Source organism: Dendropsophus ebraccatus, chromosome 12 (genome assembly GCF_027789765.1).
Source record: "Dendropsophus ebraccatus isolate aDenEbr1 chromosome 12, aDenEbr1.pat, whole genome shotgun sequence".
Taxonomy (NCBI): domain Eukaryota; kingdom Metazoa; phylum Chordata; class Amphibia; order Anura; family Hylidae; genus Dendropsophus; species Dendropsophus ebraccatus.
In genome coordinates, this window is record NC_091465.1 from 78,058,790 (window position 1) to 78,082,268 (window position 23,479).

Sequence of the window (23,479 nt, forward strand, 5' to 3'; positions counted from 1 at the left end):
TCTGTGATAAGGAGTCCAGTGGGCGGAGTCACTCAATGGACTGGACTCTTTAGCAGGTAAACATCAGAGATTTCAATCAGTAAATTACAAGTTATACTGAATCTTTTCCCATAAAGTTGTATATCAATCTGCTCAGCTCCTTCTTCTCTATAACAGGATGCCGATAGCTTAGGTAGCATTTTAATGGCGATAAGGTCCAATGACCTATTCACATGTATTGTACTGTAAATCCCCTAGTACTATACTATAAAATATGTTGCATGAGATTTCATAATAAAAATTGATCCCTTTAACCCCCATCCCATTACTGTAGCACTGTTTGTAATTTTGTAGCACCCCTCAGCATGAGGACGCGTTTATTCCCTCCATCATTTAGACATATGGAGACGTATGGGGGTTCAACACCCTGAATAAACATGTCTTGATTGTTATAGAAGGTTATAAGAAGAGCCACTCTGGGATCCCCGTCAGGCTACGGAATTTCCGGTGCTGCAGACGTCATGACCCGTCTCATGGATTGGCTGCTCAGTGACTGGGACAGGATGCCGCTGTAGTCCCTGATTGGCTGAGCGGCTGTCCATCAGCTGGGGCGGGCATTTCCCCCGACTCGTGACATCATCATAACTCAGGGGAAAATGCCCTCCGGTAGGGGTCCCGGGGCCGGTCTGATGGCGCATCGCAGGCACGGGGAGAAGTAAGCAATGCCTCATTGTTACTCCCTCCCCTGCCACCTGTGAGACGTCAGCTGAGGATGGACTTCTTTAAAGGGTCATTTCTATGTTACCACCATGCAAAGCAATGGCCTCTTCATTATTGGGATTGGTGGATGTCCGAGAAGTGAGACCACTAGCAATCAGCTAGAGATGGAATATCTTAGCAATAATCCCCCTCTGTAGGGTTTGTGTTGATCACATTGTATGCCACCTTCCATGCCCAACACCTCCATGGCTGTGTTCACACAATCATCAGTTGCTCCATTAGGTTCTTCCCATCAAAATGATGAACACCATGACAGAACCCAAGAGACTTCCTAATAAGTTAATAGAGCCTCATGGTATCTGCTGTTTGATGGACTCCGCACTGCCATGATGGTTTTTGTTACAATGACAAGAGCCTAAGGCCGGCCATAATATCAAGGACCCATCATCCTCTTAATATTAGATTCAGTCCCTTTACAAATGATATCCATATAAAAAGAAGTGGTATTCTGGCGGCCAGTATTCTGCATATAACTGCAAGTCCACTGACAGGGATGACGAGGACCTGAATCACTCTTACTTTTTACAGGGTGCGATACATAAATTGTAGGTAATTTTTTTCTTTACATTACCATATAAACACCATTCATCCCATGACAACGATAACACATAATAACATTATTACAGTGGGGAAATCTCGGCACCTCCATTCTGTAGTTACTGAAATTGTGGCCGTTTTACATCAGCAATGGGAGCTGTCATTTCACGAGCAGGTATGAATCAGCTCCGTATGACGCTGAGTATTCACTGCCCCAGGGATTTCCAGCTGTCACTTCTCCTTCCCACACACCACTTATAGGTCAATTGCCATGGGTGCTGGTATTCAGCATAGGTGTGGAGCTGTCTATCAACCATCTATACACCAGCAGACGTCTGAGTTGTAGAGTTGGGCCAACTTTGAGTGTGCGCGAGTTCGTCCAGTGTGCGGCATTTGATTAGCGGTGGCTGCTGAAGTTCGATGCCTATAGCTGTATCCATGTTTTCCAGGCAGCCTTAGGGCTGCATCCAACTTCTACAGCCACCATTAATCAAATCCTGCATGCTCGAATGAAGGGTTCGAATGAACTTGATTGTGCTCGAAGTTTACTCAAGACTTCTGAGTTGTCCACCACTACACAAGCTAGGTGGAAACCCCAGTGCCCATTACTGAGGTTATTATCCTCCTCTGCACTGATGGCAGATGGCATATCTCAGTGCTCGACCTGTGTGTCAGTCTTCACTGTCATTCTGGAATTTTATTCATCAGTCAGAAGGACCAGGTTGGAGAGTGCTGTATATCCTAAATAATAGTATGTTGTGAAGTTGTAAAGAAAAAAAATGCATTTCCATGTATCATTAGTATACACCCTTATGGACGGGCCAAGCAGGATCCAACAATAAGTGTCAATCTGTGTGATCGGTGCTCATTCAAAGAGCCCTTACATGGCTCGATTAACCGTGTGATCCTTTATCTTTATCATTGTTGCCAATGTGGCAATGTGCGACTGACAATGACGATTCAAATGGCTACATCCATGTTTTCCTGGCAGCCCCAGGGCTAGATCCAGCTTCTCCAGCCGCTGGGAGTCAAATGGAAAGCGTTTGGGTTCGGAGAATGTTGCTGAACCTGAACAGTTTGGCAAGTCCACTCAACACTAACTTTAAGCGATGCTGCCTCTGTGGGTACGATCATCTGAAATCATTATCGATTACCCACAATGGAGACATTGGCATTATATTAGTAAGATATATTCAAAAGATAAAGTAGTGGCACTCACCAGTATGGGTTAATTTGCAGGTTTCTTTATTTCAGTGATGCGTGGACAGAGACAAGGCGGACGCCAGGTAGGTGCAGGTACCTGCACCTACCTGGCGGACGCCTTGTCTATGTCCTTGCAGGAACCTGCAAATTTACCTACACTGGTGAGTGCCACTACTTTATCTTTTGAATATATTGGGATCCGTATGGACATATGTACCTAGTGAGCACCCCAGCATTTATCATTCATATGGGATACCTACGTCTCTGTCCATGATTATACCTGTAGTGCCAATTGTCTCTGGTTCTGTTGAAATTGTATTAGTAAGAACCGAGATTAGAAGGAATTCTGGGTGATCTGTTTAACCACAATTCTGCTGAACCATGAAACAGCTGCTTATCCTTTCAACAAGCTTTTATATCTTAGAGAACCCATTTACACCCTATTACAGAGAAATGAGTATAATGAGTGGGGGTCCTGCGTTCAAGATACTCATCTCTTGGCTAGACGGGGGGGGGGGGCAGCGATAAAGGGTGTCTCTTGCTGTGGAGGACCTGTCTTTTCCTGTATCACACCGGCAATACATTGAAATGAATGGGCACTGTGTAATACTCGATTTCTCCTGTGGTGGTGCTACAGAGAAACCGGACACTTATAGGAACTCCATAATAGACGATCAGCTAAGGGTCCTAGATGAAGCACTTTTTCACGATTAACGATCACAAACAAGATCGTTTATCGTTAACCTGAAATAGTTCATCAGAGCGAGAGTCGTTTGTTGCTATGATAATTTACTCCATCTGATCCCAGCAAACGAAGGAATGATGTGGAATTACACTGAACGATTAGTGAATGATTAGTGATAGAATGCAGGATTACAGCGAACAATTAACAATGATATTGGTGTCAGCACCAAGCAAACGATAAACGATTTTCCTTGGTCGTTTCATCGCTGCCTGCATTTACACAAAACCATTATAGTTTAAATGTGAACGATATAACGATAATTCGCACAATAATCGTCCCGTATAATAGGGAATAATCCGTCAAAAAGCTCATCAACAGTTTCCAATAAAAAAAAGGGAGGGTTCACCCCTTCCCCCCCCCCCCCCATCTAAGTGTCCTATTACACGGCCTGTCTATAAGTTAGCGCTGATCTCGTTGATCAGCAATTGTTCACAGATCCCTCATAAGACTCAATCAACAACTTCTACAATCAGCCGTCAGCTGGATGACCTTGGCGCTATTACACAGGGCTGTGTCAGCCTGTTTGGCTGATAATCGCCCCTCTCCCCCCCCGTAATAGGGCCCCGAGTCGTGTCTTCTCCGTACTGATATTGTTTACAGTCCTGTCCATTTCCATGAAGGATTATGGGAAACTAATGAACTAATTTTTACTTACATCACCACAATGCCCCTGCGTCCCCAAGCTGCATAAGCACCATGGGCTCGCCATTGAAATGTTCCACTCGTAAAGCTCTACCACCATCTCCTGACATTGAAATAGGCAGGATTCTAAATGGTTCTATATCAAACAAGACAGAGAAATGGAACAACAGCCCTCAGGGAACCGGCATCCTTAGCTGACATTTGCCAGGCTCTCATCTCGCCCTCAATTCCCTCCTACTTACTCGTCACCTCACGTACCCTCGAAGCTCTACTCTCACACCTCCTTGTCATACAAGGTTAAACATTTAACCTACAGATAGTCATGTTTCCTGATATGTTCCCACCTCTTGTGCCTGTGAATTCACATGAAAGACATTCAAGAGAATTGTTGCTTTAAATCAAAAAGTCGCCTTTTATGATGATGTTTTTGAGAATTATATTTATGTATAATATCAACTACTGGGGTATATACATGACAACATGGTCACAGTAAATTTACCTAGTCGTAGGGCTCTATAATAAAGAACTATTTGGGATTTTTCAGGTTTTCCCACTTAAACATAAGGATTGGTATTTGTTTTCCTCTTCTCTAGCGAGGAGAGTCCAGTATATAGGATGAGACCAACCAGGTCTAGGCCCCGTTTCACCACATGGACTGCCTTGGTGACAACCCTTACTGTAAGGCAGCCTTATTAGTTATTGCCTAACAACTAAGGAATTCATTTATATTTTATAACTCAGGCTCGGGCATGTATCATCCTTTATTCATGTATTATTTTTAAGCCAACCTATGCTCTTTCAAAAAGAAGTTGCCACCAGATAACCCCTTTACAAGGGGAAATTATTTTTAAAGGTAGCCATACCAATCAATAGCTGTTCAGTCACTGTGGTCCAAAATTGGAACAAATGGACTTAGGCTTCTAAGAAAAAGGATTAAGCCATTCTTGGAACATTTCGATGGTGAGGGCATAGTCCTGAGGACAACTCTCATATGTCAACACAGATTTAAAGTGTGAGGAGACTGGCAAACAGCTCCTCATATCTTAAAGGAGAAGTTCGTCATCCGGGGGGTAAAAAAAAGGCAGGGGCACAAGGAAAAGTAACAAAGGGTATGTACTCACCTCTCCTTGTGCCTCTTCAGCTCTGGATCACCGCTCTGGGACCCCCACAAGGCTCCAGGATCTCTGGCGCTGCAAACGTTATGACCTAACTAATGGACTGGACGCTCAGCCAGTCAGTGACTAGGGCGGGACGCTACTCCAGTCACTCATTGGCAAAATGGGCTGTCCATAAGCCGGCACAGGCATTTTCCTCCAAGTCGTGACGTCATTACAACTTGGGGAAAAATGCCTTCCGGTAGGGGTCCCGGGACCTGTCCTGCCGAAACACAGGGCACGGGGAGAGGCAAGTTAGGACTCCTTATTTCATTTACCCCCTGTCGTTGTTTAAAAATGGCCGGACTTCTCCTTTAACTTCTTGGACCTCTGTGAGTGTGACAAGTAAAGGGGGGGTTGAGGTGGTATTGGGGATTAGAGCAGTAAAACTTGTATTTCCAGGATTTGAGTGGAGGTTGGCTTTGATTCCACCGTTTAGGCGTCGTACCTGGTGACATTTACACGAGGGTGGATTAGGCCTGTGGGCAACGCACTTGTGGTTTTGACTTCTGAATGCAAACAATGTCTGTGGGGAGAATTAGTTAACCAGCACTTACAAAGGCTCTCTGGGAATCGACAGACCATTAGTCAATGATAGTTTGTTCAGTATTATGGAAATACATGAAATCTACAATAATATGGGGGATTTAGTCAAATGATTTGCAGGTGATTCACCACACTAGAAGATTCAGCGGTATTCACTCCCAAATTACTCAGAAGCGAGCCCGCCAGAAAACACAGCCGCAGAGTGGGAGGGATTACTATGAAATTCTCAGTCTTACTTAACTCCTACATTTCAGGGAAAATATGCCACACTGGATGTGAGAAATGTGGACAGAGTAAATCTCAGCAATGAATTCCAGTGTCTTAAAGGGGCAGAACACTATGGACAACCCAAGGCAAAGGTCTTTTAGGGGCAAATATAGGAAGGTCTCTTATACTTGATGCCCTCTTGTAGCCAAAACAGAAAGTTACTGCCAAAAAGTTCTCAAGTCAGATCCGGGCACCCAATGATTTTAGTGGTTATCTTTCAAATCCCTCCCATACAGATTTGGTTTGGCCAACATGGCTGTTTTCAAGGGAATAAGCCGCTGTCAGACATCTCTGGCAGCAGTTCAGATCTTTTGAGAACAATAGGATTAGAAGTTTATTGGAGACTGATCCTTTGGCAGATATCCATACACAAAAGATAGTCGACTATCCTCTTTGAAATTGGAACGTTTCACTGACGTTTTCCTTATAGGCCTCCATACATTTATTTGGCAGGACCAGCCAACTGTCTAATGTGTATGGGCGCCTCCTGATTCTCACTTGAATATTGAATATTGAAGTTCAACTACCTGATACTTTTGTAGTCAGAGAAATGAGCTGCTGCTGGAGGATTCTGGCAGCGGCTTACATCTTTTCTCTCTATTCAGAAAACACGAACACTCGGAGCAATGTTCATGAGTATGGAAAGATTGGGAGAGGTAACTGTTAGCTAAGCATTCTCATATGTATTAAAGGTGATAAAAATCAGGGATTTCAACCAAAACAAATGTTCATTTCATGAACTTTAACTACATTTTACCTGACCTGGAAAGATTTTTTGAAATTAAAAAATCTTTCTGGACAGAACATTCATAGAAATATTCTCATTGATCGTGTTTGGCCAGTATGAAGAACCGTAATGGCTTATATGAACTAAGACGTGTATAGCCGCACTGGCGAAAGATGTTCAACCATAATCTTCAATATAATGTCTATGGTCACCTATAGAGGTTGCCTCATTACTGGAGGACCCACTAAAAAAAAAAATCTCTGTGGGGAGATTTATCAAACTGTGAAGCAGTTGTTTTATTGACACAAGTGATTTTTGACATCCTTATCCATTTTTCACCTCCCCCCCCCCCCATCTTTCTTATAGAAACTTGAATAATCATGTTCAACCATGAAAATTTGAAAACATGTTACGGTTATAGCACTTCCATTCACCAGAAAGAGTCATTACCCCCCAGCCGCACTATTAATAATATTGGCCCCTGTACAGCTCGCTCCACTGACAGAATATGCTCATGTGAAGGAGGTGAAAAAAAATTGAACACAGGCCAAAGCTTCTTGTATGCTAGCCAGAGTTATTAATATGCACATTATCTGGAAGGCGAAGAGGGTGGAGACAAAGGGAGGCACAAAGGGTTGTTTTTCGTTATTTTTTTTATTTAAAAAAAATTGGCAAATTTAATTAAATTTTTTATTTAATTATTATTATAGATACAAAAATTCTGAAAATCTGGAGAAAATTAGTTAGAAATAATTCGATTCTCTTTCCTTTTTGTCACGATGACTAACAGTGAATGACTGATGTGACTCTTCCAGGGCACTGACGGTCAAGTGGTCTAATGGTCAAGCAGCTATGAGAAAAGGCATTGTTCTTCACTTATTGATTGTTCCAGGAAAAGGGATTTCTAATTGTTTTCTCTTTGATCCGCAGGCAGCCGTTCACAGCCCCCCCCTCCCCCACATTAACCTCTGACCCCTGTAATTAGCTTAGGTAATTATCCTTAAGCCAATACAACCTGTTCCTGCCTTCTGAGTTATCAATACGTTACACATTGAAGACTTCCTTGTGAGGATCTAGTCAATGGCTTTGTGTGGATATGTTTCGCCTTGGCAAATGCTCTTTTCCAGCGTAGGACAACTGTCAAAAGAAAACTTTTTGTGTTTTTTACACTTTCCTTTTTCAGACTTTTTCTATATATTATAGATAAAGGTAATCTAAATATTTTATTTTTATTTTATTCAATATAATACATAATAATAGTGTATGTATATATGTGTGCGGATAGATTAAGGCAGATAGATCGATAGATAGATAGATAGATAGATAGATAGATAGATAGATAGATAGATAATAGATAGATAGATAGGAGATAGATAGATAGATAGATAGATAGATAGATAATAGATAGATAGGTAGATAGATAATATATAGATAGATAGATAGATAGATAGATAGATAGATAGATAGATAGATAGGAGATAGATAGATAGATAGATAGATAGATAGATAGATAGATGGATAGGAGATAGACAGATATGATTAACAGATAGATGATAGACAGATAGATAGGATTAACAGATAGATTATAGATTAATATGAGATCTACTGGAGTGGAGAAGCCTCATGTGACAACAATTCCACAGGTATAGATTATAACACTAAGGACCGGGAAGATTTTCTAATTAGTTGGATGCCCCCTTTAAAGGAATATATCCACCCTTGCAGATTCTGTTGCGGATCCACAGGTGATCTGTTGCATCCATCCACAAGGATTGCATCTTATTATTCTTCTTTTCTATTAAATTCAGTACAGAAAATATGGAACCAATCCATGCTTTCAATCCACTATCTTCCATAACAGAAACTGACGTGTAAGGCCACAATCTGACGTTCCATAGATACGGTCCATACATTGACTGTATGCTACAGACCAGACCTCGGAACTCCCGGCATCTTCATTCATAATGATGCTGTGAGCTCTGAAAGGGTTAAATCTTCGCACTCCTGTACTGACAGTGTTTCGGAGCTCACGGCATAATGAATCATGATAATCATACTGAATGATGATACCAGGAGTTCCAGTCCTTGCCATACAGTCTGGCAACAGACCATATCTACTTAACGTGTGAATGCAGCCTTACAGATTTTAAAATCCGCACCGCAGGTCACTTTCTACTGGGAAAAAATTGCCAACATGTGAATGCGATTTACTAAACTTTTTATCCACATACATGGTTCTGTAATTTTGCGGTCATTTTCCACATGCATAGCCACACACAAAATCTGCCGCAATCCTGCCCTTATGAGTCCCTGTTCCAGTAACATGTACGGTATACAGATTAGTTTAGCCTGTTGTATATAATTATCCCTAAATAGAAATACAGTCTTGGCAAGGCGAACGAAGCCTTTTCCACCTGGTAGAGCTCAGTAGGTGTAATCTGTTCAGACAGGGAGAACAGGTCATTATGACAGGGGGTGCGAGGGTTGTGTTAAGGTTAGACTCCATGTCTGCTGCCATGACGACGAGGCCTAATAGCGTACATGCCTCCTGCTCATATTGATTTAGGTCAGGAGAAAGTGACTTTCTTTTTTACAGACGTTACCTTGTTTACCTTGTACGTAACTCCGACCCTTGTTCACAATGCAAGGTCACAAGCCACATTCTCCTATATTACACCACTGTCTATGAATATCCCTTATCTCGCCTCCAACATCCGGAGATTGAGGAGAGTATATTGTAGTCTCAGCTCCTAACTCATCTTCTAACAATTCATCGATACAATGGAGATTATTAAGTTCTAAAGAAATGTAAAAAAAGAAACACAGGACGTTCACAGCTGTGGAAATTATGTCCTACAGCCAAAACAGAATAAATTACTATTTCCCCCCATAAAAGTGACGCCCCCTTCTTCCTGCCGTCCTAGACACTTGCCTTCATGTGCCTTGTTATAAAGTACGATACGGCCTACAGGATCGTGACACAGAGAATGATGTGTGGATTTGTGCACTATGTTTATGGGTGAGCAGTATGCAAAAAGGTCCACGGAGGCTCAGTTATGAGTCTTAAAACCCAGGACTATCCAGAAATCCAGAGAAGGACCTAGCAAAAGGGATGGCTCCTGTATGTAGACCACCAAAACGGGTGGGCCCTTCAGTCAATATCCAACTCAATTACAAGTCTGATAATATGACCAGGGAAATGGGTGAGCATATAGAACCATTGCTTGGTGAGCGATAGATACCTAAATGCCTATGGACACAATCCTTTTCTGTATTACGCTCTACCCAGGGGGGGTAGTCCTGACTATCTCTGGATGGGAAAGGTCAGGAAAAAGTAGTATCGGCCAATTTTTTGTTCTCAGGAAAGATACAGTAAGCAGCCACCAGGGCAGCAGTGTCTTACAGCAGCCTACTTCCCTCTCACCGTTCAGAACACATGCATACATGTCTATAGGAGAGACAGTGGGAAGAGCCACTGGTAGTGGTGAGCAGACAGGCCATACTTTTTCGGGTTTAGCAACATTCTCCACCCGAACACTTGGCACATGACTCTTCATGGCTGCAAAAGTTGATGACGCCATAGGGAGTCCTGGCTGTATCCATGTTTTCCAGGACTCCCTAGGGCTGCATCCAACCTCTGAATCCACGGGAGTTAAATGCAGAGCATTCGGGTTCAGAGAATGTTGCCAAACCTTCCAATTTGGCCTCTCCACTCAAACCTAATCACTAAATGAACAATTGGAGAAAAGTTTGCCAAACCTTCCAATTTTAGCAGGACCACCTGACTGTCCAATGTGTATAGACGCCACCCAACTCTCCCCCAACAAAGGATGTCAGAGGAGTGAAGGGTCAGGCTGTTTATCTGATTGTTAATGAAGGTGTAGGCCACTTTTACGTTGTAGGTACTCCTGATCAAAGCTGGACATTGTTTCTTGATCTACTTCATCCCCATGGAAATTGTAATAGATCATATGGGTGGTAATTACTACTTTGTTGTCAATGGAGTGTAAAAGAGATAAAGTATAGGGGTCGGTGGTTGAGCTCTCTCTCCATACCTGATGGCTGTATTAGTTATAGTTGGCGATAGGCATTGGTCATTTAACCTCCTAGATACAACTGTCAGTGTTGACTGTGGCTACCTAGATGATTTAATGCTGCCTGCTAGTCATCTATGGGAAACTATTAGCAACATGATGGTGGTTTACTTCCATGGCTGCCATAATTGGAGTGCTATTACATTCTGCCTGCCAAAAATAAGCCCTCAAAGACGTCACACATGAAAATGATTTATATTTTTAGATACTGTTTTGGTTTTGCCTCTTTTATAGCTTATTCCTCTAGGAGCTCATGCATCGGAAGTATTCCTTTAAGGATTTATTTTTTTCTCTTCTTCTGGGGAATGTTAATGATTCACAAGATGTGTTTCCAAATTTTCGAGGTCACGGCTGTCTTCATGAAATGCCAAAGTTGAGGTTTTCCAAAGACATTAAATCCTAGCGTCATTACCGCAAATGGGTGTGTGCAGTAATACCAGAAAGCAAGGGGCCATACATTGTGAAATCTGTGAATGTCACAGTGGGCGATTAGACGAGAGCCATGTGATGCTTCACTTCAGAAGAATGTTACTATAAGAAATGTTCTTCCCTCATATTGTATACATCCCCCCTCTGCAGTAAGGCCCCCATACTGTATACCTCCTTCCTCCAGTGTAATTCTTCCCTTAAAGGGTATACATTGCCCTCTGCAGTGAGGCCTCCCATACTGTATACCTCCCTCCTCCTGTGTAGTTCTTCCCTCATATTGTATACATCCCCCCCTCTGCAGTAAGGCCCCCCATACTGTATACCTCCTTCCTCCAGTGTAATTCTTCCCTTAAAGGGTATACATTCGCCCTCTGCAGTGAGGCCTCCCATACTGTATACCTCCCTCCTCCTGTGTAGTTATTCCCTCATATCGTATACATCCCCCCTCTGCAGTAAGGCCACCCATACTGTTTACCTCCCTCCTTATGTAGTTCTTCCCTCATATTCCCTCCCTATGTGGTTCTTCCCTTATATTGTATACATTCGCCCTCTGCAGTAAGGCCTCCCATATTCAATACCCCCCTCTGTAGTTGGCCAACGTACCCCCCATATTCTACATCCCCTACTATGCATCTCCTTACCACTCCTGTCTCCCCTGAACAGAAAGGGTGGAGCACAACAAGTCTGGCACTATTTGGCTGATGCTCAACCACTGACTGTCGGGGATCTGGTCAGCTGACTGTAAGTAGGGCTTATTTTTGGAGAAGGACTTTCAAGCCTACTCCAAAAGTAAGGGTGAGTATTATTTTCAGAGAAACGCGGTATTGGTATACTGTATAGTATATATAATCATGTGATGTTCATATAGGGAAGATAAAAACTATAATACCATCTAAGACACCTGGTTCCCTTCTTCAATGAAGTAACCTCTGGGGCAAGACCATCAGCCATAGGCGGATATGATCACCAACGCCCAGGTCAGGAAATATTTAAGCTGGAACCAGAACTGTTAATATTTTTCATTTCTGACTCGTCTTGCAGAACGTCCATCCCTCCCGCCGCTCCGTTTATTCTGCCTCCTTGCACACACTTGGAATTCTTCAAACATCTCTGCCTTGAGAATTCAAACAATGTTTTGATTCTGTCTTCGTAAGAAAGATCCACCACACCCGAGAGGGATCGGTTCTCCAGCCACTCAATACCAGGATGATCCAAATGTTCTCTTTGTAAGGGAGGGAGCTACAAAATCATAAGGATAAAAATAATTGCTCTTATTTCATTGAGATATTAAAAACTTTGGGTTAAGGTTGTTTTAAGGAGGAAATGTTCCGAACTCTTATAATTGAGTAAAGCCTTATTCTCACATCCCGTAATCTACGGATCTGTATTTCCATACCCAAGTTAGTACACATTGATGACTATTGGGCTATTCACATGATCAGTAGTTTACAAGGGTGCAAACCTATCCTAAAAAAAAAGAACATGTCCTAGTGCAGACCCAGTTTTTTTTTAATGGATTCTATCATAGAAATCAATAGGATCCGCTATTTTCCACGGATTGTTTTTGTTTTACGTATTTCCGTAAAAAATAAGGATGTCACATCTTGAAAGGTTGCGTTCCTAAAAAACAGATTTACGGAAATACAGATGTACTACAGAGGCACTACAGATGCCCAATCTGTAATTTTTAGCGGATTCTATGAGTGGATAGCGGACATGAAAAAAATTACTGAACGTGTGCATAAGGCCTAAGTCTATTACTTATAGTTCTTGTGCTCACTGATGGTACTAGGAGTTTTACAGTTCAAATCATATGTATGAACACTTGTTCAGTTTTTGGTGGACTCTCTTGCTTCTGCAACCAGTCCTCCCAACACACAGCAACGTTCGATTGTTCTTGTGTTCTCTATGGGCAGGGGTAAAACTACCCAGTGACATGCCTACCATTCCTATGATTTTCATCTTCCAACTTTTTTACTGTTATTCTCTTCCTCTTTTCTCATGATTCTTGATGAATTTAATTGTCTTCTCTGAGTTGGACCTTCCCAGAACATGTCTCGAAGATACAGGCGATACCTCTCACTTCTAGACCATGGCATCCTTCGAAAAAATCCTGCAGGTGAGCAGTCCTCTTCTGGCGTTGTGGTACGAAACTCCTGGAAATGCTATAGACTGCATTGTAACACACTTAAAATGCAGTCTGTGGGGCTTCTGTGAATTCTGTACCACGACCACCCAACTGCAGGATTTTCTGGGAGGAACTGTTCGGTTGCAAAATGAGAGGTATGCTTTGAGGTCCAGCTTGGTTTGGACAATGAAAGTTGCTAGTACTTTTTTCATTCTTGATTGTCTTATGTCCACCCTTTACATTCATGCAGACTTCATTGTGAGTTAATCATTTCTGTGATGGACGACGTCCATTGTGTTGCTGTTACTTTCTCAGAATGTCTCTTCCAATAAATTGGGTCCATGGTGGTTAATGCTTATTTCTGGCCTCTCATATTATACTGTAAAGGTTGGGGTCAGTTTCTTCACAGAGCTGCTTGTTTTGTTTTTATGGTGGTCCACAGGAATCTCAAAAATCTGATTTTCAGTCAGGACCAAAACTTTGAGATCGTTCTATCACTTTCAAAAAGACTTATGGAAGACAAATATTTTTTTTTATTGATGACTAGATGATAGCGAGTGTCTATAATCAGCATAACTCTGACTGTGTATACAAGGCTGAATCTACTAAAATAACAATGTAGGCGTTTAAAGGTGTTTTCCCAGAGTATGAGAAATTAAACCACAAACAATCCTTTACGCACATGGTAGGTCTCCTGCTGCTCTAGCATTGATAAGTTCCACTGGTCTTTAGTCATTTTCCTGCACTGACTGCACTTTTCCTGCAGCAATGACACTGTGCACATGCATGAGACTAACACACCCAGAGACCACTAGAGCATCAGTACTATAGTAGTAGGGCTTTATTAAAAAAAAAAAAAAACCTACAGGAAAGAGCTCAAACCAGCTATTAACTTTCTTATACCATTGGACGACACCTTTAATGCATCTAGACTTTTCAAAATAGCACATCTCATAAGCAGGCAGATTTGTTCCAGACTTCATATTTGGTCATTAGAATAAATTCAAACATATCAAGGTCCTTCCTCCAGAAATGTAGCACCCATAGTCTGTAATAGCATCCAGACATCCAGGTCCTCTTAAATACTCTATGAGCAACCTTAACAACATCTTGGCAGAGAGTTTCATAGTCTAACTGCCCTTATCGTAAAGAAAATACATCTCTTATCATGGTAAAACCATGTTTCTTACAAGGGCGCTCAGCCCACAGCCCTGGGGACACAAGTGACCTGTAATACCATTCTATGCATCCCCAAGCAGGCTTTTTTATATATCTGGTAGATGCTTTATTAATATGAGACATGAGAACCACATAGAGTAGATATAGGGAAGAGTAGGTACTTATGGTTCACCTTGTGATTATCTCTAGCACTTAGCCCTCCACTGGTAAAAACTTATCACCTTAATGACCGCAAGGGTCCACACCTTGAGGCAACAAAGCAATTTTAAACCATGATGCTCCCTCCTCTATGCTTCACAGTGTGGATGAGGTTTGGTGTTGGTTTGCAGTGTTCTTTTTCCTCCAAATCTTTTACCGTTCTCTCATCTGTAGCGTGAAGCGGACTCGCCAAACTGTTTGGGTTCGGCAACGTTCTCCGAACCCTAATGCTCGGCATTTGACTCCTGGAGTCTGGAGAAGTTGTATCCATGTTTTTGGAGAACGTTGCCGAACCCAAACAGTTTGGCAACTCCACTCATCTGTTCCAAGAGCATTTTCCCACAAGTATTGTAGAACTTTCAGCTTTGAGCTTGGCCACAATGTATGCAGCAGGCTCCTTTGTGGTGTCCTTCCATGAACACAATTCTTGTTCATTGTTTTTCTAATAATGAATGTCTGAACATACGTTTCTGCAGTTTGTAGAGTCTTCTTTAGGTATTTGCTGTTTTCTTTCTCACCTTTTTCAGCACTTCCCTTTGTACTGATAGAGAAAGCTACACATGATTCCCACTCCTAGGGAGAGTAGCAACAGTCCTGAATTTTCTCCATTTGTAGACAATTTATTGAATCATGGATTGATGTACAGCCAGGTCTTTAGCAATGTGTTGCTTTACAAATTAGCTCTTGATGAAGTCAATAACACATAGGTTCACTTACTTATTCCCTTGCACTGTGGATGTTTACTCAAAATACTCAATAAAAGACATGGCCAGACGAACTGTTTGTGTAACTAGTTTAGTTAGGTTGTGTTTGTCCATGGTTGTGACTCGGAAAACAATCGGATCGTATTTTATTAGTGATCAGTACAGAAACCAGAGGATTCAAAGTATTCACGTTTTCCCCTGCATAGTTGACCTTTACTTAATGTGCTCGATAAAATGGTACAACAGTTTTTGTGGTATTAGATTATGGTTTGTCTATAATTGTAACAGACAATAATCAGACCACAATTTATTAGTAATCACTGCAGAAACCCAGGTAATTCAAAGGATTCACCTATTTTCTCTCTACGTGACACTGCTGGGTGGGTTATGGTGTAGGTCAAGAGCTTTTCTTCTACTTGGCTATTCTACCCACTATATTAGTAACACACAGCAGAACCTACCCCTCCAGCCCTCCACTGACCCTGAATTGCAAGTAGAGTGGCAATCCTTCTGCTCCAAAACTGCTCTTCCATCCACAATCGTTCCCCTTCGTCAATCTGTGACCTGATATCCCGCTTCTGTCCCTTACACAACCTTCGATCCACCAATGACCTCCTTGCGCTCCCCCCCCCCCCCCTTGTTCGTACCTCACACAACTGCATCCAAGATTTTGCCCGAGCCTCCCCCATACTCTGGAACTCTATACCCCGACACATCCATCTCTCATCCACCATCAAGACCTTCAAAAGTAACCTGAAAACCCATCTTCAAACTAGGCTATAACCAATAATAATTCTGCACCACACTTTGACTGGCTGCACTTTACCTTGTAGATTGTAAGCCCTAGCGGGCACGGTCCTCTCTCCTCGAGTACCGGTCTACTATTTATTTTATTCATGTAATGTGTTTTTGGCTTTGTAATTTTCCTGCTTGTCATCCCCTATCGCTTGTATAGTGCCATAAATAATAATAATAATAAGTGCCGATGTCCATTGCAGTGGTCGCATTCTACTCACAAACCAGGACGATCCAGATGGAACTTGAGAGAATAATTTTTTTTACACTTCTGTTATTTCTTCTATGGGTTAACGTTTGGAAATGTTCTCTGAACCTGAACGCTCTGAACTTGACTCCCGGAGGCTGGAGGAGTTGGATGCCGCCATTGGGAATCCTGGAAAACATGGATACAGCCAAAAGACATGTTCACATTTAGTAAAACAGCGGCCATACTGTGACCCAGCCGGATCACAGAATGAACGGTGTTATTGAAGTGATCTTTACTTCTGAATTTTGATGCAGGTGCACCACCTCTCCGAATTCCCCGCTGCACACAATGGAGCGTATGGTCGGAGCCGCGTGCTCCATTGTGTGAACTGACAGGCTCTCTGAGGCCACTATTCAATGACTAGCGGACGCAGAAAACTGACATGTCAGTTTTTTGCGTGGCCGCTAGCGATCCCAGCCAAAGTGTCTACACTCCAGCCATTATTTCATAGACGGCAGCACAATGTAAGTTTCATATTAATCATGGCCCTTGTTGCAAATCGGTGGATTAATATGAAACTTACGTAGTATGAACATAGCCAAAGACTGTATCCATGTTTTCCTGGCAGCCCTAGAGCAGCATCCAACTTCTCCAGTCGTTGAGGTCCGGAGAACTTTGCCGAACTAGAACAGTTTGGCAAATCTGCCCAACGCTAAATATAAGTAGCCCCAATACACCCATCTACTTACTATAGGGAGACATATATGTGACAGCAGCAGAGAAAAAAAGAATAGGGAAGCCAAAAGCTAAAGGCATTAGAGGGCAGCTCCAGAGATAGCCCCATGTCAACTCCCTGTGACCTGGTGACACCGCTCGCTCTTCCTGTGACCCAACATGCAGCTTGTATTGGTTGTGAAATCTGCTCATGAAAACAACATTTCATCACATGGTCAATGCTATCAGCTTCCTGATTCCTAAAAAAGCAACTGAGTAACACTTACTAATAATCCATGTAGTGCACCGACCCGTATCCTGATAGGCGGCAATATCCTGTACAATGGTGATGTCATCAGGTCGTGCTTGGATGAAGGATTCCATTTATAGTATAGGGGTCTTATGATCATATAGGGGTCATAGTGTTCTCTGTATTATATATCCTAGGATTATTTTATGGTCATGTTAGGGGTTGTAGTGATCTATGTAAATTAGGGGTCGTAGTTGTCTATGTATATAGGATAGTAGGACTGTGTTGTAGTCTTTTTGGCAGTTTCTGTAGGGGGTTGTAGTGTTTTATGCACAGTGTACAATACTGTTGTATTATGGGCAGGTGCAGTGGTTAGCTTATGTTGGGGGTTGTAGTCTTCTACACATAGAGTATAATAGGATTATATCTTGGTCCTGTTTAGTGGTCAGGTCCTGCTGGGGGTTGTAGTCTTCTACACATAGAGTAGGTTCCTGAAAAGTAGTTGGGTGATGTTGAGGGTTGTGATGAATAATATTATATTTGGTTGCTGGTAGATAATATCCATATTCTATGTATAAAGCAGGGATAGGGGGCCTCCAACCTTCCAGCTGTTGCAAAACTACAATTCCCATCATGCTTGGACAGCCAAAGCTACAGCTGAGGAGGCAAATGTTCACCATCCCTGGCACAGAGCATAAAAAACTGGGCAATGGCTATCTCCAGTGGTCGTGTTATGTTGGGGGTTGTAGTGTTTGTTCTCAAGTGTTTAATAAAATTGTATTATGGTCATGTCCTCGGGTCAGTCAGGTTGGGAGTTGTAGTATAATAGAACTGCATCGTGGGGGATACTGATGATTGTAGTATTCTATGTATAAAGTAAAATAAAACCGCACTATGGGTATCTCCAATGTTGGGAGTTGTAGTGTTCTTTGCATTGAGCATAACAGACCTGAATTATGGTCATGTCCAATAGTCAGTCGCGTTAGGAGTTGTAGTACTGTATGTACACAATATAACATGATTGTATTATGGCCATGGCCAGTGTTTGACGGATGTTGGAGGTTGTAGTATATAGAGTATAATAGAATTCTATTACAGTTAGGAGTATTTTATGTGCAGAAAATTACATAATTTTATTGTGGACATGTCCATTGGTTAGACATGCTGGGGGTTGTAGTGTACTACGTATAGTATATAATAGGACTGTCTTATGGTCATGCCCATTGGTCAGCCATGCTGGGGGTTGTAGTGTACTACGTATAGTATATAATAGAACTGTCTAACGGTCATATTCATTGGTCAGCCATGCTGGGGGTTGTAGTGTACTACGTATAGTATATAATAGTACTGTCTAACGGTCATATCCATTGGTCAGCCATGCTGGGGGTTGTAGTGTACTACGTACAGTATATAATAGGCCTGTCTTATGGTCTTGGCAATAGGTCAGTCATGCTAGGGATTGTAGTGTTCTATGTATAGAGTAAAGGACGACTGTATTATGGTTGCAACCTTTGGTCAAATTTTGTTGAGGGTTGTAGTGTTTTTTTCATAGACCATATTATTGCTGTATTACACTCAGGTCCAGGTCAGGTTATGCTATGTTGAGTGTTGTAGTCTTCAATGTATACAGTATAAAAGAATTAGGATCTTTTCTGGTGGTCAGGTCATGCTGAGGGTTGTAGTCTTTCATGCATAGTTATGGTCATGGCGCTGAGGGTTGTATTATCCTATGTATAAAGTACAATAAAACTGTACTGTGCTTACCTCCGGTGGATGGGTCATGCTGGGTGTTGTAGTACTATATGTACACAATATAACAGATTTATTTTATGGTCATGCCCAGTAGCTGGGCAAAGTTTGGGGTTGTAGTGTTATATGTATAGAGTGTGATGGAATTATATTATAGTTACCCTCTGGGTGGGGTCACTTTATGTTCTGCAGTTTACAATGTGTATATTACAGGAGAATTGGATTACAGTCTTGCCCAGTGATCGGTCATGTTGGGAGTTGTAGTTATCCATTATGGACATGTCCAGTGGCCAAGTAATGTTGGGGGTTGTGTTGTACTCAGTAAATTAGAATCGTATTATGATCGCATTGTCATTGGACTTGTTAGGGGTTGTAGTATTTTATGTATAGAGTATAATAGAATTATATTATTGTCTTCTTTAGGGGTATATTGGGAGTTGTAGTTTTCTATGTGGACTGTGGTCATGTCCAGTGATCAGGTTATTTTGGGGGTTGTAGTGTTCTATTTATATAGTATAATGGAAATGTATTATGGTCTTGTCCAGTGGGGCATAACAATTAGCGACTAATGATAAACTATCGTTAACCTAAAATCGTTCACCATATTACACAGAACGATGGTCGTTAGATACAATCGTTACTATGATCGTTATTGCGATCGTTACTATGATCGGTTACTCCATTTGATCCCAGCAAAACAATGAACAATGTGCAATTATACTGAACGATTATTAACAAATGCGGAACTTGAGCGAACGAATGTGGAATTACAGCGAACGATTATCGATAATTTTAGGTTCAGATCTAAATAAACGATCAACGACACACAAACGATTTTCCGATCGTTGCCTGCAGTTACACAGAACGATTATCGTTTAAATTCGAACGATATAGCGATTTTTTGCACGATAATCGTCCCGTGGAATAGGGCCCTTAGGGTCACTGTCCTGCTGGAAGGTGACCTTTCACACCAACAGATTTTCCACAGTCCTCATCCCAGTCCCTGTCCCCCCCAGGACGATGCTGCCCCCCACCAGGTTCCTCAGTGTGAATGGTGTCCATGGGGTGATGGGAAGTGTTGGATTTGCACCAATCGTATCGTAACCCATGATGACCAAAAGGTTCAACTTCTGTCTCATCTGAGCAGAGAACCTTCCTCCATGTATGTGAGGAGCGGGTCACGTTTGGTGTTTTCTTCTGTTTTTCTGCTCCTCTCTGCGTTGAGTCTTATGGACAGACGCCTCCATGCCCCCCTTGCCCACTCGGTGAGTTTTGGTGGGCACCTTCTATGGTCAGGTGTGTAGTTGCCCCATGTTCTTTCCATACTGGTATAATGATGTTGAATGCTTTTATCACTTTTTCTCTACAACTTTGTGCTTTCGCTGTTTGGAGGCTTCTCGGTCCTCTAACAGGTGGATTTATACTCACATCATGTGACCGGTCATGTGACACCGATCACACACAAGGGGCCATCCTCAGCTTATTCTGAGACTTCTCAATTTCATTGGTTGGACTATAACTTATACATGACTTTCTAAATACATAGCAGGAGTATTATCACCTGCGTACACTGGAATATCATATCCTTAAAGGGGCACTCCAGCAAAAATCTTTCAGATCAACTGGTTTCAGAAAGTTCTATAGATGTGTAGCTCACTTCTATTTAAAAATCTCAAGTCTTTTCATACTGTGTAAAGAAAATCAATCGTATTATGGTGATGTCCCGCAGTCATATTGGGGGTTACAGTATTCTATTTAGGCCATGTTCACACAACGTAAGTTCCGTACTAATCACGGCCGTTGTTGCCGAAGTATATATACAGGGTATACACTCCGGCTGGGATCCCTAGCGGCGCTGTAGAAAACTGACGTGTCAGTACTCTGCGGCCGCTATTTATTGAATAGCGGCTACAGAAAACCCTGTCAGTGCACATTGTGGAGCGTACGCTCCATAGTGTGCAGTGGGGAATTTTGATGTGGGCGCGAACGGATGCTCAGCGACGCTAGAGATCATCAGGCCGGTACTGCAGTAACGGCTGGGATGATCTTTTTTGAGACTGGCCGTTCCGGAATGGGCGGTCTCATACTACGTGTGAACATAGCCTTAGGGTATATTCACACGGGCGGGCTCGCAGCGAGATTCTCGCTGCGAGCCCGGCAGGTCCTGGCAGTTCCCATACACTACATACTTGCTGCGGTCTAAACGACCGCAGCGAGTATTTAATTATACCGCCCTTAACCCCTTCTGCTCCCCCGCTGTGTATATACTTTACCTGTCCTTGCTGCACGGGTCCGGCGTCCTGCTCTCCTGTCCGGCCAATCAGTGTGTTGCCCAGCCGCAGCCACTGATTGGCCGGGCGGGAGAGCAGGACGCCGGACCCGTGCAGCGAGGACAGGTAAAGTATATACACAGCGGGGGAGGAGAAGGGGTTAAGGGCGGTATAATTACATACTCGCTGCGGTCGTTTAGACCGCAGCAAGTATGTAGTGTATGGGAACTGCCAGGACCTGCCAGGCTCGCAGCGAGAATCTCGCTGCGAGCCCGTCCGTGTGAATATACCCTTATAGTGTATTATTGGTGGTATTAAGAACCACTGCGGTTTGTACTGTTCTATGTATAGAGATAATGGGGGAGATTTATCAAACATGGTGTAAAGTTAAACTGGCTCAGTTGCCCCTAGCAACCAATCAGATTCCACCTTTCATTCTTAACAGACTCTTTGGAAAATGAAAAGTGGAATCTGATTGGTTGCTAGGGGCAACTGAGCCAGTCTCACTTTACACCATGTTTGATAACGCTCTGTATAACTATCATGGCGGCTATAGTGGTGTATATATACAATATAATACAACTACATTCTGATTATTCGAAGTGACTGGATCATGTTGGGGGTTGTAGTGATCTATAGGGTCCAGCAATGCATCAGTGTGGATTATTTTCTTATAACAAGTGTTTGGCACCAAGAAGTGGGAAATTGGGGGTTGTTATTGGAGGTCGCGGGACATTCCTGCAGGAGGTCGCTCCAACGCTCATCTGCACCATGAAGCTATGCATAAAAACAACTCTCTGTCCTCTTGTTTTGATAGCTCCCACCCTTCTGCAACTTCCTTATCCATTTTATTCATCCCACTCTTTCCATGACTAACAGGGTCCGCCGGCTCATGCCACCGCACACAATGAGTAAGAGTCCTGGTGTCCTCAGCACTGATGCAATCCATGAGTTATTCTGCTCCTGGAGGGGTCAGTCCAGACAGGCTGGGAACATGTCATACAATAGAGAGGAGAATGTAACATTGGCTTATACTGATAGAATTAGGATGGGCTAGGACAAGACGTAGGGTCTGTAGGTATAGGCATATGCCACTATCACACCTTAAAGGGGCTGTCCCTCTATGCATATCTGCAGTATATAAATATTTCTTCCATTATAGTTGTTTAAAAAATCCTGTAGTTGTTATGAGATATATAACATGTCAGTGGTGGCGCCCCCTGCTGTTCTTTGTTTCTAGCTCCCTTTCTGGCCTTCTTAGCAGGAGTATTTTTACCTGTGTACACTGGAATATCATACACTTAAAGGGGTACTCCAGCAAAAAAAAAAAAAATTTTTTAAATGAACTGGTTTCTATAGATTTCTAAATTACTTCTATTTAAAAATCTAAAGTCTTCCTGTACTTATCAGCTGCTTTATGTCCTGCAGGAAATGTTTTCTTTCCAGCCTGACACAGTGCTCTCTGCTGCCACCTCTGTCCATGTCAGGAACTGTCCAGAGCAGGAGCAAATCCCCATAGGAAAACTGTCCTGCTCTAGACAGTTCCTGACATGGACAGAGGTGGCAGAAGAGAGTCCAATAGAAGTAAATTACAAATCTAAATAACTTTCTGAAACCAGTTGGTTTGAAAAGAAAAGATTTTTGCTGAGTACCCCTTTAAAAAAAAGAACTCCGGAGGGGGGGAAAAAAACTTTTTAAAACCAATTGGTGTCAGAAAGTTATGCAGATTTGTAATACACTTCTGAAAATCTCCAATCTTCCAGTGCTTATCAGCTGCTGTATGTCCTGCAGGAAGTGCTGTATTTTTTCCAGTCTGACACAGTGCTCTCTGCTGCCACCTCTGTCCATGTCAGGAACTGTCCAGAGATGGAGCAAATCCCCATAGAAACTTTCTTGTGCTCTGTGCAGTTTCTGCCACAGACAGAGGTGACAGCAGAGAGCACTGTGTCAGGGTGGGTTTACACTACAGAACCCGAACAGAGAATTTCCGACGGAAAGAATACACCATTTCCTGCAGAACATACAGCAGCTGATAAGTAAAATTTTTAAAGTGAATTAAAAATCTGTAGAACCTTCAAAAACCAGTTGATTTAAAAAGAAAAAATGCCTTCAAAGGGGTTCTCTCCTCTGGGCATGTTAACGCTTTATGCCTGGGTGGTTGGACCCCCAGAGATCAGCTTGGTATTCATAGGGGGATAA

General features: G+C 42.5%; 2 long non-coding RNA genes across 3 annotated transcripts in view; one reads left to right on the forward strand and one right to left on the reverse strand.

Annotated features, from left to right (window-relative positions):
• The window catches only part of LOC138769392 (uncharacterized), a 95,606-nt gene that overhangs the window by 49,904 nt on the left and 22,223 nt on the right, over nt 1–23,479 (forward strand). The window lies entirely within an intron of this gene.
• Nucleotides 7,601–23,479, reverse strand: part of LOC138769391 (uncharacterized) — a 56,101-nt gene continuing 40,222 nt past the window's right edge. Inside the window, exon 3 of one of the 2 annotated variants that reach the window (XR_011359244.1) lies at nt 7,601–7,717. This is a non-coding gene — a long non-coding RNA (uncharacterized lncRNA). Of the gene's footprint in view, nt 7,718–12,174; nt 12,343–23,479 lie in introns of those variants that run through there. The other variant, XR_011359246.1, reaches the window with a different exon arrangement.